The 19,101-nt window shown below is 41.1% G+C and overlaps 1 protein-coding gene across 7 annotated transcripts in view; it reads right to left on the bottom strand.

Moving 5' to 3' along the window:
- The window catches only part of GRIP1 (glutamate receptor interacting protein 1), a 570,734-nt gene that overhangs the window by 227,796 nt on the left and 323,837 nt on the right, over window positions 1-19,101 (bottom strand). The window lies entirely within an intron of this gene.

The raw sequence follows: 19,101 nt of genomic DNA, 5'->3' as shown, positions 1-19,101 counted from the left end.
TAAAAAAAAGAAGCAAGCAGGGAGGCAGTTCATTCTGTAGACTGAGGACAGGGTCATATTTTTTGCTTATATAAGGGCAGCTAAAGAGAGAAAGTCCCACTTGGCACTCATACATGCTTGAGGGGCAAGGCAGTGGAGGTTTAGAGCAGTGATTGAGGAAAGGCTGAAGCAGGGCTCAGGCAAGGCAGATGGAGTCCTGGCCCTAACTCACCCTTTCCAGAGAAGAACTTGTCTGGAAAGCAGTAAAGTCAAGACTATTTCTGAAGCTACCAGAACAAAAGCAGACAAGAGCAAGTATTTCTATTTTAATGCACCTTATTATTTTATTTCCCACACAACCCTCTTCCAAACCATTCTTCTTATTATGCAAATAGTCTGAGACACACCAGATATTGGAGAGTATCTGCTCCAGTGGAGTGAGGAGCAAATTAGCAAACCCTTCACAATCCATTCACAAAGTGACAAGGAGGCAGAGCACACGTCATCTGCCGACACCAGCCCACTCACTGTACAGTCAATACAAACTGGCACTTGGTATGGAATTCTAATTAAAGCCCAGAAATCTCCTATAGGATTTAAAACAAACAGAAAAAAAAAATCACACACTTGGCCAGGAATTTTTTTTAATCAATTAGTCAAAATTAAATGATACATCAGTGTCTAAACTATCTAATTAACATTTCTAAGGCTATGTGAATTATTCATATAGTCCTATTCTCTATGATTTAGACTGTAAATTTAAAAAATATCTTTCAAGTTGGTTTTCAAAATAGCTTCCAATATTCCAGTTTTAGTGACAGAGATTTCTACTCTTCATTCATAAATTTGCTATGAACTCAATTTCAATGCTCTGATATTGAAATGCACATGCTTTATATTTCACGTCCAATAGAAAAATAATTGCATGTGAAATGCTGAATATCATAGAAGTCTGCTGCACATATTTTTGAAGAGTAAAGAACTCCCTTAGTAAGGATGGACTGGCTATAACAATCAGCTTCCACCAATCAATACAAAGAAATGCATTAAATGGACAGTAATGCAGAATCTCATTTGTACAACTACTCCCATTAGCATGAATCTATTCTTAAAATTTCCAACAATATGATTTTCATTGTTATCAGGCCATCCCTAGAAATACTTTAGAATCCTTGACACCTTTGACTCTAAACAGAGATATCTCAGTACTAAAGAAACAAATTATTAGCTAAGGCTAATAGATTTACAGGGATATCTTTTCAAGCTCCTTCCCCAAATCTCACATCTTTCCTAAGACCCAGGCACTCAGAATGACAGCTGTCAAACAGCGTTAGTAAAATCTTGCCCAAGGAACATCACTACTCCAGCCCATTTTACTAATGTCTATTCAAATAAAACTCTAATTCATATGGGAATCTCTTGCCCCTGCGATATTATTATGCAGACTCAGATCCAATTTGCTTTTTTCTTAAGGCAAAAATGATAAAATATTTTCCCATTTTACCAGTAGGCCCATTTTTAAAAAATTAAATAAACTCTTTTCTCAGGTCCCAGAGAAGATCTTCAAAACTACTAAAATGTTCCATTTTTCCAGCAGGTGAAGTAATCCACTTTGGAGTACTTTGAAAAGTTCCTAAGGCTTCAAATTGGGCAATACTTAGGTATTGTGGCTGCCAATCAATATATACACTGTTACCCAGCTCAGGCTTAGGTCCTGAAATGAGCCTTGTGAAATAGCCCCTTTTCCAGGAAATGAAGGAATTCGCCATGCAGTCCCATTGTCTTCCATTACAGGCCTCCACAGTCCTCAGGGATTTCTCTGGGTTTTCTTCCTGACCTACGCTGTTGCTCTTCTTTTCTCTCATACAAGTTGAGCCTCCAATTCTGACTTCAGGGCTAGAAAATGCCTTCCAGCAAGGCAAGCTGTATGTCTGAAAACCCAAGGGCCTATAGAACAAAGGTCCCATATGGCTAAGGCAACTGGCAGAACTGGCCAAGAGTTCCCTAACATGAGCCAGTCCTGAGCACAATGACCTGCATCTCTTGGCCGTAGGTTAATAGAAGCACATTCTTTGTCTTTGGATCTTTCAATCAATTCACATCAACAATGGTGGCTTATGTGTCTATACTGCTCAACTACACAACACGCTCCACAGAGTGGTATGTTGGGTGAGCTGTGGAAATATAAAGCATGTAAAATAGCACAAAACATATTTTGGTTATTCTCCAGTGGATCTTGGAGAATAAGGGCTCTTGGAAAAGGATGTATTCTGGTGGTTTGTCTCTTCTCTTAAAGAAAGGTTCAAGATCCCAGTCTATATGAAATTGAAATTCAAATAAAAATATATTAAAAAAAAAAAAAGAAAGCTTCAGGTTGACCATTTGCCATAGTGGGTTATGATGCTGCTTGCAATTCAGGCATTCCATATGGGTGATGGCTGAATCCCAGCTGGTGCACTTTCCATTGAATTCCCTGATAATACATCTGGCAAAGCAGCAGAAGAGGTTTAATGCTTGGACCCACACACTCACAAGGGAGACTAAGAAGAAGCTCCTGGACTTTCTCTTTAAGGTTCCCCCAGTCCCAGGCCTTGTGGACAAGTAAGCTAACAGATCTAAGAGCTCCCACTCTCTCTCTCTCCATCTCTGCCCTTCAAATAAGTAAGCTACTCTTAAGCGGGGGGGGGGGGGGGGAGAAAAGAAAGGGCTAGCATGGTGAATCAATAGGCTAATCCTCTAACTGCAAGCATTAGCATTCTATATGGGTACCAGTCCCAGTGCTGGCTGCTCCACTTCCTATCCAGCTCCCTGCTTGTGGCCTGGGAAAGCAGTGGAGGACAGCCCAAGTCCTTGGGACTCTGCATCCACATGACATGCCCTGAAGCTCCTCAGTCTTGACTTCAGGTAATCTCAGCTGAGGCCACTTGGAGAGTGAACCAGTGAATACACAACCTATCTCTCTCTCTGTCTCTGTCTTTCTCTCTGCCTTTCCTTCCCTCTGAGGCCTGCCTTTGAAATATAAATACATACATACATAAAATAGATAAGAATAAGATAACAGAATAAGATAAGAATAGAGTCTATCTGAAAACATGGGCTTGCTGGATTCAGGGAAGGTTAACTTTTTAACGTGATCATTTTTATAACAGGGATTCTCTAACAGATTGGCTTACCTAAAATACAAGTCTAGTGTATTAATGCAGAACTTAACAGACAGGAAGCAACCTTCAGGTCTGTCCCTCAGCTTCTTGTCTCCTCTTCCTGTGCCCTAGGTTTAATCTGAAGCACAGAGTGTGCACTCAGAACCACAGCAACCACAGGGAGTGGAAATGGAAGTCACCTCAAACAGTGGTATTCTGGCACCAATTGCATCTTCATAATGGATGGTTGTCCACACCTGTTTGAGATGCTTTGATTATCAGCCCCACTGACAGTGTGGTATGCATTTTCATCACTAGATGATAGGGTTGCAGGAGTATGTGGCCAAAACTGAAAAACAACATAGCTAAACTACAGATGGGCTGGTCTGCAAACCCAGGCCTTCCATAGTATGTCAGTAAGTACTATTTCTCATCTTCCTGATTCTTTTCCACTGTATCTGTGCTTCTGTATGATATCTCAACCTCCTAAGTAAACTCTGCTTTTTACAGGATCTTTCAAGTTATAATAAAAAAAGAATTTTTCTCTTAGCACAAGTTTCCTGTCATTTATCTATACCTGGAAATCTATATTTCAAAAAAAAATTGTAAAGAATTATTTATTTTCACTGGGACGGTAGATTTACAGAGAAGGAGATACAAAGAGAAAGATCCTCCATGCACTGGTCCCCTCTCCAAGTGGAAGCAATGGCCAGAGCTGAGCTGATCTGAAGCCAGGAGCTAGGTGCTTTTTCTGTATCTCCCACTTGGGTACAGGGTCCCAAGGCCTTGGGCTACCCTTGATTCTTTCCCAGGCCACCAGTAGGGAGCTGGATGAGAAGTGGAGCAGCCAGGACATGAACTCATATATGGGTATCCTGTTGCATGCAAATTGAGGATTTAGCCACTAGGCCATCAAACTAGGCCTGGGAATCCATCTTTTATTTTTTAATGAAGTTAAATCTACAAATAAAGATCTCACCATTTTAGGTCATTAGAATAAATTTTATTACAGTACTGAAATAATTTGCATTTTCTTCCATATTTCAACTGATGTCATAACTTCCTATTACAAAATACACTTGATAAATCACGTTTGCTGATTTTTTTAAGCTGTTACCTTTCCTTTTCTTTGATTATAATTGTTTCAAAATGTTCCACCTGTTTAGGTTATTATTCAAATAGTTTCAATCATAATGAATTGGCTAGTACTGATTATATTTATTTTTCACTTAGTTAATAACTATTAGGCATTTCCTGAATCTGCAGGTCATTCCCAGAACATAGTACTTAGGTCTGAAACTGTCATGGTTTTTCAGTTCGTTATGGACATTCCCACGCTCATCCTTAGCTAATGAAAACCCATTTTTTATTTTCCTTCTTAAAGATGCTAAAAGCAACTCTGAACCTCAAGCATGTTGCAATTTCTATGGTCAATGCATGCTACTAAATTCATGGAATGTGTCAAAGCGAGAGTAAACATTAGGATCAGGTGAGGGAGATGCCTACTGAGCAGAACTTGAGCTGCACTGGAGAACTAACTAATGCAAAAAGCAAACCTTAATTTGCTGACTGAGATATAAGTGTGAAGATTTAGAGTAATAACTAAAATAGGCTTTACTAGATACTTTTCTAAAAAAAACATTTTATGAGAAAACATTTTTGTACCAGTAACGATGCCCTGAAGTGTTTCAAAACATACTCTTGCAAATCCAGGGTGATTAAAAGCACTCATTGGCTCTGAGCCTCTGGTGGGTTGAGATATCAAAGGGTCGGTACAATGCTCACTCCTGTGATGTTTGCTTATCTCATCAGGGTTCTAATGGCCTTCACACTACCAAAGGATGGACACTGCCTCCGTTTATAATGAGTAAGCCAGGGAAACTCCTTCAAAAGTTGTCACAAAGTCAGTATGTAAAAGCATCTGCTGGGAAATGCTGAAGAGCAGAGTAAATGAGCATGGAGGAAAGGCAACGCAGGAGGAAACCTGCTGGAAATCATGCCTCCTAAAAGCCCAGGTGAAATCCAACTGTTCCACAAAACATCATGGAAAAAGAAGATGGTGACAAAGCACAGCCTTTAGAACTGAGCTGCCTGATGTGAATCCTGATTTTATCACTAAATGGCTACATAACCTTGGGCAACTATCTTAATATCTTTGTTCTTCCTTTGCAACATGGTTGTTTTAGTGATTGAAGTTGGTTGCGTAAAAACAGCATAGGAGCAGAGACTTGGTGTAACTGTTAAGATGCCTGTGTGTGCTATCACAGTACAAGGATTTGATTCATGGCTCCACTCCTGACCCCAATTTCCTGCTTATTTAGATGCTCCGAGGCAGCAGTGAAGCTCAAATTCCTGTATCCCTGCTACCCATATGGGAGATCTTGAATGTGTTCCTAGCTTCTGGGCTGGACCTAGACCTGCACATTGTAAGCCTTAGGGGAGTCAACCAGCAGAGCTGGGACACTCACTGGCACTGCCCTCAATGACTAACTTGGATTTTAATCCATGTTTGAATGATCACAAAGGAAACCACAAGGAGGCAGGAGCTGAGGTTAATGACCACAGTGACTCTTTTCTATGAAATTTTTCATTGCAATGCAGGAAACAATCCTGCCCGATCCCACAATTCCTCCGTGTCTCAGGACTCTTCTTCCTGAGGCTCCTGATAGAATCCTCTCGGGTTAGTACTGGATGGTGTCTGCTCAGCTCATCCTGAGCTCTCCACCCTGACTCCCAAATCTCTATTGTCAGCCCACATTGCTCTCTTTTCCAAAGCCACCTTCTTCTTCATGACTGTTCCACACTAGACCTGAACAGTTTCCATTTTCTCCCAAACAGGATACCTGTTCCTCCTGCTTGAGTCCACTGACATTACCAACCTCAGTTCCTTTCAAGTAACCTCTAAAGCCTTCTCAGCACCTTCCCATTCTGACCACCAGCATCCTCCTAGTCCAGACTACAAGGCTCAGGAGTGTTCACGTAGGAATGACTGACTCTAGGCAGAGAGCCAATAAACCCCACAGAGGAACATCTCATCCTAATCCAATGGCTCTCCAGACAAAAATAATAAAGACTAATTGTAGGGACACACACCACAGCTGGTTTAAAGAAACAAGCATTTCCATAGCCCCTAAAAAGTGGTAAGAAACACAAATCAGAAGTCCAGGTGCTATAGGACACAGAAGCCAAGTCAGATCGAGGGAAGAAATGGAATTTCTCGAGGAAGGCTGAACAAAGAGTTACTCCTAAGACATCCCTTCATATCCAATCCAACTCCTTTTCTTGCTTTATTTTTTTAATGTATTTATAGATTGTTTGTCTCCAACTGTCTTTCAAGCATTTTCATTTTCATGGCAGATTTTTTGTTGTTGTTGTTGAATTTGTCCACTGCTTGGAACAGCATTGAGTACATGGCCAATGTTGAATAAATTTTTAAGGAACAGATATATGTGATGGTGCATCTAAGGCCTTCTACAAAGGCAGAGGTTAACAAATTCTAAAAAGAACATCAAGGCTCTACCACTTTAAGGAGAACTCCTTCCAATCACAACACAGGCAGCCTGAATGTGACCTGTCTGCTGACAGCAAAAAAGGGAAGAGCGAGTGCCCTCCTTTCCCAGGCTGCTCAGGCCTCTGCCTGGTGCTTCTGACAAGGTGACTCAAGAGGACGCTGTTGTCTTCAAACATGAACAAATACACAGCGCAGCTGGCTGCTCACTGGTCAGAGCAGCAGCAAGGGCAACAGGGGAAAAAACAAAGTACATTCTGCTCCAAATACAAACAACTTTCACTTTCACTTGGTTCTGTGAATAAAGGAAGCAGCAATCACTTGGCTGGATTTCAAAACTTTTCTGTACCAAACTGATGTATTTGGGTTCCATTATCCATAAACTTTCTGAAGAATCTTTACACTGAGACTAATATAGTCGATCTCGTCTAATCAGAATATTTATAGCCTGTCAAGTATATGTCTTTAACCGGTGTGTCTGCTTTTAAAAATTTGCATATCCAGTAACACACAGCTAAGATAGCTTTCTATTCCATCTTCAGCATGTCTAACAATTTCCAACTGACCTTCCTGATACTTAATCTGCTGTTTTGATGACACTGGATTTGGAGTTTCCACATCCAGGAGCATGCAATGCAAACAAGCTACAACAAAACTTTGTCACTTCCAAAACTTAAATAAAATTTGTCTGATGACATTGTACAGTATCCTGTATACTCATGAACATCTAAGACATTTAAGTAATATGAAGGAAAAGGATTGATATACATACACATATGTATATAGTTAATGATCATTTCTGATGCACTGAAATGGACAAAATCCCTCCTTCAAGCAATGTATTTTATAGATAATTAAAACACAGGTGTTGGGTAAAAAAAGTGCTAGACTATGTTAATTAAATATTAACCAGGAAATATTTAATTAAATGTTAATTAACACTGGTTACAATAATAGAAAGTATGAAAAACTAAAGTTATATGTGGAAAACTTGAGGTTCAACATGACATACTTGAAAGATGTCTTATAATCCTAAGTTTCAGGTTAAATTTCTGATGCAGACAGCCTGTTCTTTTTTTTTTTTTAAAGATTTATTTTTATTATTATTATTATTTTTATTGGAAAGGTGGATATACAGAGAGGAGAGACAGAGAGGAAGATCTTCCGTCCAATGATTCACTCCCCAAGTGAGCACAACGGCCGATACTATGCCGATCCGAAGCCAGGAGCCTCTTCCGGGTCTCCCACGCGGGTGCAGGGTCCCAAAGCTTTGGGCCGTCCTCGACTGCTTTCCCAGGCCACAAGCAGGAAGCTGGAAGGGAAGCGGGGCTGCCGGGATTAGAACCGGCGCCCATATGGGATCCCGGGCGTGCCAGGCGAGGACCTTAACCACTGCACCACCGTGCCGGGCCCAGCCTGTTCTTTTTCTTAGGTATAAGTTAATAAACAGCTCCACTGTGTTGCCTACCATAACAGGCCCCAGCACAAAGCGTGAAAAACGATACAATCATTTCACTGGGAAAGTATATTAGAGCAGCAAATGCTCAGAACACCAGGCATCGATTCCAGGATTCTAACCCATAAATGATGGGATCATGCTTTACAAATGTCACGTGACCCATGTAACTGCTCATACTTTTCTAGCATTAAAGCTCCTTCCTTCAAAAAGCAATGATGCCCTGATTTTTGTTTTTTCTGGACCCACTTTCAGTCCATATGGCATCAGTGAGGCCGGCACAATTCTACCGCTGCCCCTCTTAGGGTGTACATCAGGCTTGTCTAAATGAAGCATTCCATCCTGTCAGCTAGACATTGGTCTAGACAGGCAGTCAGCTATGCCAAGCTGACACAGTGCAATATCAAACCCTTTGTCATTTCACTGGTTATCATACAGTAGTTGTCATGTTATAACTACATTGGATGAAGCAGACTTGGAACCATGTCAATGAAAAGAAAATGGGACCAAGAGATGCAAAGTGACAGATTTCTGAAGATACTGCTGGCATACCTGGAACCATCTCTTACATAGCCATAAAATCTATACTTCAATTACATGGGTTAATATAATCTCCATTTTGATAATCTCATTGATTATATATTATTGGGGATCAAAAAAGGTCTTTACTAACGAGTTCTCTAAACTTCAGACTCTTGATCTTAAAACATTAAGAAAGATGTCTCTAGTTTCACGGTTTTGCCACTTTATTGGAATACTGAATTCACTTAACTTTTTTAGGGTTGCTGTGAGAACCAGACACTTTCAAAATAGTATAAAACTGATGAATAGTCAAATACGTGAGTATATGTACAGAATCTGTATATATGTGTGGATGCTGATGTTCATGTATGGGTATGTGATAGAATTATCAGGAGACAGAAATGCCCACGGACCACTCTATTCGTCCTTTTTTGCTTTTAAAAAATTATATATTTGGGGGGCTGGCACAGTGGCATACAATACTAACCCTCAGCCTGTTGTACACTGCTCCACCTCTACTCCCGCTCCTTGCTTATGGACAGGAAAAAGTAGTGGAGGATGGCTTAAATCCTCAGACTTTTGCACTCCAATGGGAGACCTGGAAGAAGTTGCTGGTTCCCAGCTTCGGACTGGCTTCATTACTTGTGGAATGAATCAGCAAATAGAAAATCTGACTCTCCCTCACTCTTGCTCTAACTCTTTTAAGTAAAATGAAAAAGAGATTTATGAAACTCTACAGTGATAGAGATGGAGGGGGGAAAGAGAAGAGAGAGAGAACCTTCCATCTATTGATTCATTCCCTAAATGGCTATCATGGCTGGTGCTTGTCCAAACCAAAGATAAGAGTCTGAAACTCCACTGGCATTTCCCACATGGGTGCTGGGCTCCAAGAACTTGAGCCATCTTCTGATTTCCCAGGAACATCAGGAAACTGTATTGGCAGTGGAACAGTGGAACCTGAATTGACAATCCCATAGGAGCTGCCAGTGTTGCAATATGTAGCTTAACCCTTATAGTTCCATAATGCTGGACCCCAAAACCCACATTTGTAATCCAGTTCCATGAAAAGCAAACTTAGGAAGCAACCAAGGGCAATGTCTGACTCTTCCACTTCTCTCACTTTACCAAGTCTTTTCTAGTAACCATATCCTGTCTGACAAAGCTCTTTATTATTACCCGGAAGGGCTCTTCTCTTAGAAATAAACAGTGCCCATCATATTTTGCTTTTATTTGCATTCAAAAAGGACTCTTTGGGGGATGCCTGATAGAAAATTTCAATCACTGATCACTGACTCTAGAAAAAAAGAAGTGCTCAGGATATTTCTTTTACTTTATTGCAAAGAAGGAAACAACCCTTTATCGAAGCATTAGGTGTCTGTTGGAGGAACTCTGTATAGATGGAAGAAATGAACAAGTGAGGAAAGGGGGCGTCAAGGAACATTCTAAGGTGGGGCACAAACCCCTCATCACGCATCTTCACATCCCTGGAACGAATGCCTAAATTCCAGCAAACATAAGGCCACTTCTGCGTTCTGCCGCAAAGTGGGATTGGTAGCTCATAGAAGGCAGCAAACAATCAGAAATTGGGGTGCAAAACCTAGGCAGACTGCCTGGAAACTAAGTGACCAAGATAAGGCCCTAAGCCAGGAGAAGACCTTGCCCTGGTTCCCATCTTAAGACAGGAGCAATAATTTGCAAGGGATCCCACACAATCCTCATATAGTTTACAGCCTGTGTCAGCCATAACCGAAGCTTACCAGAACATCCAGTGATCGGAGCAGTTGATGAGAAATTCCAATAAACTAATCAGCAAAACAGGAGAATGCCAAGAGTAAACCAAACTCAGGAAAGTTGGAGTTAGAGGACAGAAAGGCAACTTGTGTTCTGGCCAGAATGAAGAGAACCCATTGGGTTAATTGGTAATGGTGACTGTTGTCCTCTCTTCCACAGTCACTGCCACTGTCACCCTCATCCTTAACACCATCGTTCTTAGCACTTGCATGGAGCTGCCTGTGCACTGAGTGCGGTCTAAGGCCTAACACCTATGAAGAGGCCAGTGTTGCGGTGCAGTGCGTTAGGATTCCATTTGTGATGCCAGGATCCCATATCAGAATGCTGGTTTGAGACTCAGCAGCTCTGCTTTTACTCCAGCTTCCTGAAGGGGAAGGCAACAAACAGTGGCTCAAGATCTTGCACCCTTGTCACCATGTGGAAGATCAGGATGGAATTCCTGGCTTTTATCTTCACCCTACCTAGATCTGACTGCTCTAGGCATTTGGGGGTGGGGGGAACCAGCTAACACAAGATTGATCTCTCCCCTTCTTTCCTTCTCTGTTGCTTTTCATTTCAAATAAATACATAAATCTCTTTTTAAAATTACATTTTAAAGCCTATACAGGAGGAAATGAAAATTCCTTCATCTTTTTATGACATAATTTACAAGTAAACTGTGTGTATTCAAGATGTGTAAAATAATTATACACACAAAATGTTAAATAATCACAATTTGTTTAATATTTCTTCTAGCCTCTGAATCCCAGGAAACACCATTCCTTGAGTCCACACATATGTAGAATTGTACAATATTTATCTTCTTGTGTCAACCTATTGTAACTTGGAATAATACATTCTAGATACAACCATGCTCATGCTATTGCAAATGGTAGATCTCCTTCTTTGTGTGTGTCTGTATGTTCGTGTACACACACCAGTTTTTCCTTGATCAATTATTCTATCAATAATTACTTAGGTTGTTTCCACCCCTTGGTTACTGTGAATAATGCTGCAATGAACACAGAGGTGCAGAAATCTTTTTGAGATTATTTTTTTCATCTCCTTTGGCTATATACATAAAGGTATAATTACTGAATCACACAGAAGTTCCATATTTAATTTTTTGAGGAGTTTACCTGCTGTTTTACACAATGGCTAAAATCATTTATCCATTTACCAACCATGTACAAGTGTTCCTTTTTCTTCTACGCTCTTGTTAACACTTTTAGCTTTTTGATAAAAGCCGACCTAACAGATTGGCGTGATATCTCTTGGTGGTTTATATTTTCTTGATTAGACAACGGCTACCTTTATGTGTACCTCTTGCTCATTTGTATGTCTTCTTTTGAAATGTGTCTATTCATGGAGATGGACTATTATTGTCTCCATTCTTTAAAATTTATTTTTATTTATTTGAAAGAGTGGAGAGAGAGGGAGGGCTGGAGGAGAAACAGAGAACAAGAAAGATGTTTCAATTTTCTATTCTCTGGTTCATTCCCAAACAGCCTCAACAGCCAGAATGGGGCCAAGCTAAAGCCAGGAGCCTGGAACTCCACTGGTGTTTCTGACATGGTTGACATGGCTGACACTTGGGCTACCTTCTATTGTTTTCCCAGGCACTTAAAAGGAAACTGAATGAAAAGCAGAGCAAGCAGGACTCAAACAAGATCTCTGATAGGGGATATTGCTGTTAAAAGTCATGGCTTAACCTGTTGTGCCACAATACCAGCCCCTGTCATCTCCATTTTAGAGCTGAGAGAATGTTTTTCTGTTTGCACACTGCACTGTGGAGCGATGATGGGATATTTGCACAGTCACCTTCCCAAATCCTAAAAGCCTTGGAGGTACACGGACCAATTTCTCATTTTGGGAATCTCAGAGGTTAGAATGTGAGAATGTTAGGTTAATCAATATTTTCTTAAATGAAACACTGAAGGTACAGGAGATTGGAGCATTGGGAGAATAAGAATCTACATGTAAAAGTATAATATCAGGATACATCGGATGTGGATGCAAACGACTGATTTACATCCCCAAAGAGCTGCAATTCTCCATCTCGTACGCCCAGACAGCACCCTCACGAAGGACTTCACTGCAGGGAGGAACATGCTGGCAGCCTTGTCACTTGCAGAAAATCCTCACTACCTCTGGACACTTTCTTGAATAAAAACATTTGAGGAAGCATTATATTATCCAAGTACTAGGGGTAGGCACTGCATATATTTTACATAATTCATTCTGGAACAGTCTGGGGCTTTCAGAAGTGAAGTCACCCGAGAGTCAGCAAGGGACCTGGCTAAGATGGTTCCAGAAGTCAGGGTCAGGACAGGGTCAGGTCAAAGACCTTCTCTTCATTCTGAGTGTTCCTTATGGTTCACGCCTTCTGCCTTGCCCTTCCCTTCCCCTGGGAGTCAATTCATTAGGAAGCTTTAGAAACAGCTGTGCTTTAGACACAAAAACACCTCAAGGATTTGAGAATTCAGAACTCACTCCAGACCACTTTGGTCATGGAGAAGTTTCAACACTGTTCCATGGAAGACCATCAAGAAATCAGCTTCATGGATGAGAAAATGGGACAGGTTCCAAAATACTGCTTTGGAATTTGTTGCCCTAACACTTTTAAAACATCAATTATGTGTTCATTTTTCAGAGCAACTCAATTAACTGTAACACAAGCCATGAACGCAATATGACATTAAAAAATCAAAAAGACTGGTGAAATTAAGGAATCAGATATTAATATTTCTCATCTAGCTCAATATGTTTAAAATACCATTATTGATCATGTAATCAATACAGAAATTACCCATGCAATTTTTACTTTTTTCTCCATACTTAGGCTTTGAAGTTTAGTGTGCATTTTGTATTAGCAGAACATCTTAATTGAGGAAAACTCTATTTCCGGTGTTTTTGCCACTATGATATAATGATTAGGAAATAATTTTCAGTAGCATAGCAACATTTTACCATGGGACAAAGTGCTTCTCTGTATTTCCTCTCCTGGTAAGTGACACATCAGCCATTTAGTTTCCCCAATGCACACACCTGAGTTCATCTTGGGCTTTTCCTCCACCTTCTGCATTCAGCTATCTAGCCACGCCTCCATATCTCCACAGCTGAAGTCCTGACTTATAATCACATTGTGCCCTGTCGTAACTTTTCATTAACAATAACTTCACGTATTAACTTTCTCCATTCTTACTTCATACCTCTTTGACCTATTTTTCTGATATAGGCTTTAACAAAAAGATTGAGGTGTACTTCGCCTAACAGTTAAACGTGTCAGCATATCACATGGGAGGAAGTTCCCAGCTCTGGTTTCCCTCTCCAGCCCCTGCCATTGTAACAACAGCTCAAGCAACTGAGTTCCTGCTACCCAGTGGGTGGCAGGGGTTACATCCCCTGCTGCTGGCTTCAGTCTGTTCCGGCCCCAGCTATTGCAGGCATGGGTGGTTAACTAGCAGATGGAAGCTCTATTTGTTTCTCTATGGCTCACGTAAATCAATACAATTTCATCAAAATAATAATGAGGCTGATTCTCCTATCAAGCTGCAGTATTATCTTCAAGGGTCTTCTTGAGGGGCTCCCACTTCAAAAGCCTTATCTCATCACTCCCCTGGCAAAGTGCCAGCTACCCAGAATGAAATGGAACACCCCAGTCTGCACTGAAATCCTTGCCACCTCCCTGGGTAAAGCGGTAGGAAGGCTGTGACAAGCGCATGGCTCTTTTTCCTTTACCTGCTAGTCTCTTATTCTAGCTGTGTGCTCTTTAAAGAAGACAGGCATCTTTCATGTTTCTAAGTTCTCAGCACTAAATGTGTAATTGGAACACTGAAGGCATTCAATGAATGAGCAGATGCCTTAATAGCGAAATTCAGAAGATCTAAGTTTAGATGTGGCAGCATCATTTTCTAACTACATGGCCCAAAAGAAGTAAGACTTTTTATTTTTTTAAAGATTTTTTTTTGGGAGGGGGGAAAGGCAGATTTATAGAGAGAAGGAGAGACAGAGAGGAAGATATTCTGTCCACTGGGTCACTTCCCAATTGAGCGCAACAGCCGGAGCTGAGTTGATCCAAAGCCAGGAACCAGGAGCTTTTTCCAGGTCCCAGGGCTTTGGGACATCTTTTACCACTTTCCCAGGCCACCACCAGGGAGCTGGATGGGAAGTAGAGCAGCCAGGATAAGAACTGGTGCCCATATGGGATCTTGAGCGTGCCAGGCAAGGATTTTAGCCCCTAGGCTACTGTGCCAGGCCCGAGATGTCAGTCTTAATATTGTAATACTTGCCCTCTCAGTTCAGTGGCTATAATATTTTATATAAATTTATACAAAATATCAGAAATTACATAAAATCAACATACCTATTGCTAAACTACTAAATTATCGACCAAGCATGTCTTCCTATATAATGCATTCCCTTTCTCTTCTCCAGAAATGACTAAGCCACTATTTTAAAAAGTTGATAAACACAAGAATCATTTGCATTCTGGAACATTTATCTGTTACAAACCATCTTCTTACGGACAAGGAGTTTCCCAATATGATTGTTAGCTCTAAACTGAATTATGTCACTAAAACGACATCGGATACAGAATAAAATCTTTGTGAAAAATATTTTATTAAAACAAAGCAGGCAGGACAGGTTTGAATACATGCTGAAACTAAGACATTTAGCATAAGCCTTGCACAGCCATTCAATCAACAATCGACCTGTAGACTGTGTGATGCAGAAACTGTTCTAAAGACAGTGAGAGATGTAAACGGGAAACTAGAGAGGAGTACCCAGTTCAGGAAGCGCAAGCTCTGGTGGGGACAGGACTCAAGCGAAAGCATCGTGAAACATGGCCTAGCAATACGCACACTGGTGACACACAGTAAAGACAGGCTTCTGGTAGAAAACACTATGTCTTTTGGTGGAAGGAAAGAACAAAAATAAAGATGTGTGATTTAAAAAAAAAAAAGCAACGCATCACCAGTGTATCAGAATGAATACGGTGGAGTCCAATTACACACATTTCATTCATGGGATTGCAGGTATCTTTGTGTCTTACTACAATGTATGTCACTCTGTATTTGAATTTTTACCGACCCCTGTATTTTGGCCAGCTGCTTCATTTGTTCAATTGCTGAAATACAAGAACTGGCCAGTGGTAATTTTCACTTGGGATTTTGCCTTTCTTATTTTTCCCCATTTACTAATTCCACCATGTTTACTACTAACTTCACAGACACTGACTGCTTGGGGCTGATGCTGTGCACTGCCTGTGCTGTCCGGCATCACACATCCCAGTCCCAACGTGGGTCCCAGCTGCTGTGCTGCTGATACAATTCCTTGCTAATAGGCCTAGGACAACTAGGTAAAATGTCCAAGTCCTGTGGACTCTGTAACTTACACAGGAAACCTCATGCCATCCCGATCCTGTTTCAGTTATGACCAATGATAGTCACAAGCATTTGGGGAACAAACCAGTGGATGGCTCTGCTCTCCTTGTCTCTGTTGCTCTATTTTTGCCTTCTCTCTCAAAGAAACAAACCTTTAAAAAAAATGGCTTGCTCTAAGCCATGTGCCTGCAGTTATTTACATCTGTGGCTCCGGCAGCACATATGAGTACAGACTACTAGAAGGATTGAGTCAAAGCAAGCCTCGTGACTTAATGCAGAGCCCCCCAAAGAGAAAATATACACCCAACTTACTTCCATAACTCCAGGGAAAAAAGTGAAAACTTTTACTTAAAAATGAAGTAATGGAGTAATGGAGTGGTCATCCAATCATCATTTGGATTTACAGTTATGATGCCAGTTAGTATGTCTACATTCCTCACTAAACCATCTAGATTCCATTCCTGGAGCTACTACCAATTACACCTCCTGACCAAAGCATGCCCTTGGAGACACAATTAGTAATGGCTCAAGTAGGGTTCCTGCCAAACCAGAAACCTGGATTGAGTTCCCAGCTCCGTGCTCTGACTTGGCCCAGGCCCAGCTGACACTGGTATCTTTGAAGTAAGCCAGTAGATGAAAGACAGACCTTTCTCCTTCTGTCTCTGTTTCTCTCTCACACTATCTCCCTGCCTTGCAAATGCAAAGGTAGAAACACAATGCTTCCCCAAAGGTAGTGAGATCCACCCCCTTTTACTCTTCCAGTTAGCTCTCCCATGGTTTGTAATGCTTGACTACAGCACGACTCTAAGATTCCATAATACTTCCAAAGCTCTTCCCACCCACTCTTCCAGGTTTTTGATGGTGAGTGCCAATGGTGAATAAAAGAGCCCAAGATTATGAGCTGTTTAAATTCTACAGTTACCTTTGTTTTGGCTTCACATATAATGTTTTATTTCCAGGAATGACACTAAAAATAGTCTCCAGGAAGAACGATTTTCCACAGATCCTCTTTCTGAACTTGTATGGGGAGGGAAACGCAAGAGCTTAGTTGAACAGAAGGGAGCCACAGAAGGATGAAATACCTCGCATGTGCCGAAGGAAATGCACAGATCATTAAGAGCTGTTTAACAGGAACCGTGGTATAACCGGGGAGCTGACTCCAAACAGCCAAACCTCTGTTGTAAAAAATAGAACACTGGCGATTCATTTGACATAATTCATAGCACATGCATGTTTTCAATACAGTGAAATTATCGAAAGGACAAAGATATTAACCTGATTGGCCATTTAAACAATGCAGATATATGCAGTAAAACATCACACAGTACCCCATAGTATATATCATTTTTATATGTCTCTTAATTTCATTTTTTAAAATTCACTTTCTTTTTTCACTCTCAATACATCATTAAACAGCCTTTTGGTATGGTTTGGATTTCAGCACTGACACAGATACGAGTGGAAAACAGGTACACTTTACAAATCACTGTATAAACCACCCCCCATGCCTGAGACTCACCCTCATTCATCAGACACAGGTTTCAGGCGACTGCTGCAGATTAGAGCAATTCTCCCCCATTACAAGTCTAATTTCTCACTTACTGCAGGAATTGCTTTTGTGCAAATCTTTAGGAAACCTCACTCCTTTGAGGAAGTCCAGATGAAACAGGAATTTGGAGAATTAAGCTGTTGCTCTCTTTGATGGTGCTGTATCCACATGCAGTCTTATTACACAACAAACCCTTCGATTGCTGTGATGACAGTCAGGGCCAAACTTGTCAGGAGACAACAGACAAGGCCATGTATCACCATTATTTGGAAATCTCATCTAGTAAAGGATTTATGCTCTGCTCATTTCAGAAGAGATTAAAAAACCCCCAAGACTGAATAAAGCATGTCTGGCGATGCATGAAAATGAGATGGGTTTCACGGAGGGCCTGGAGCTGACTACAACATGTGTGTGTGTGTGTGTGTGTGTGTGTGTGTGTGTGTGTGTGTGTGTGTGTACACGAGCATGTGGAGTGGGGGTGAGGGATTAGCCTTGGACTAAGTGCCGTACAAAGAGTTAAGTAAAGGGTGGCTCTGACTGAATATCCGCTCCATTCTGTATTCCAACTTCCTGCAAATGCACAGCCTGGGACACAGCAAATGATGCCTCAAGCAGTGAACTCCTTGCCACTCACATGGGACACTTGCTTTGACTACTCAGCTTCTGGCTTCAACCTAGCCGAGACTCAGCTGCTTTTTGGACATTTTGGAAGTGAACCAGTTGACAAGAGATCTCTATTTCCCTGCCTTTCTGTATCTTTCAAATAAAAATAATCAAATAAGCATTTTTTAAAGGGGTGACACATTTTTGGCTAGTAAACTTCTTCTGTCTGAAGTGTTTTGAACTGTTCTGAAATTGTGCACATTTCAGACATTTCTGCAGTCCCTTTAGAATTACAGATCCAGAGCTCCTCTTAAAAAAATAAAGAGTCCCTCCCACACTGGGCCTGTGCTGCTGCACAAGGATTCCATGCTGCTGCTGAGCAGCTGTGGCCTCTTTCAGTATCTGGGGCACATACTCTCCAGTTCTCCAGTCCCCGCCAGCTTCCTTCATTCGTGGATGTCCATCCACCTGGCCCTTGCAGGCACTTGAAATCAACTGCTTTCTTCCCCAAATCTATTTTAGGCCTTCTTGAGCAATGTGCCCCCACCTCCACACCCCCAACAACACTGAACACACTGGAAAATCTAATGAATGTGAAGGAGTACTCAGTAAAATGCACACAAGTTCAAATGCTCACAGCACAAGACAATCCCAGAAGGAAACATCGGTCTTCTTTTAAAGACCACCACAGACACAAAAACACACGAGTTAAGGGTTTATTCTTCTGCACGAAATCCCATTAGTCCTCATTATTCCTTAGATGACTACTATAACTAGTTTCGTTGCAAAGAGGAGGCTATGATTTTAAAACAGAAGTTCTAGGGTGGGCGTCTGGTGCAAGGGTTCAGATGCCATTGATGTCTGCATCCCTGTTAGCTTCTGACCCAACTTCCTGCTGATTTTCATTCTGGGACACGGTGGGTTGAAGGCCAAGTACTTGGCAGTCCTGGGTTCTATGTCACACTCATGGCTCTGGCTTGAGTTAACCTTACCTACTGCTATCATTTGTGTGGGAAATCAGAAGTAAGAATTCTGACTCTCTGCCTTACAAAAAACAAAATTTAATAAATTATAAATTTGAAACAAAGTAAAAGTGCTGCAGATGCACTACGTGAAACACTGCAGTTAAAAAGAATACATTTTCATGGTTGATCTGGATAAAGTCAAATTTGGAATCTTTAAAATAA

Source organism: Ochotona curzoniae, unplaced genomic scaffold, assembly GCF_017591425.1.
Source record: "Ochotona curzoniae isolate NIBS_2020 unplaced genomic scaffold, NIBS_Ocur_1.0 contig_1014, whole genome shotgun sequence".
Lineage (NCBI taxonomy): Eukaryota > Metazoa > Chordata > Mammalia > Lagomorpha > Ochotonidae > Ochotona > Ochotona curzoniae.
This window is presented reverse-complemented; position numbering and strand designations above follow the sequence as displayed.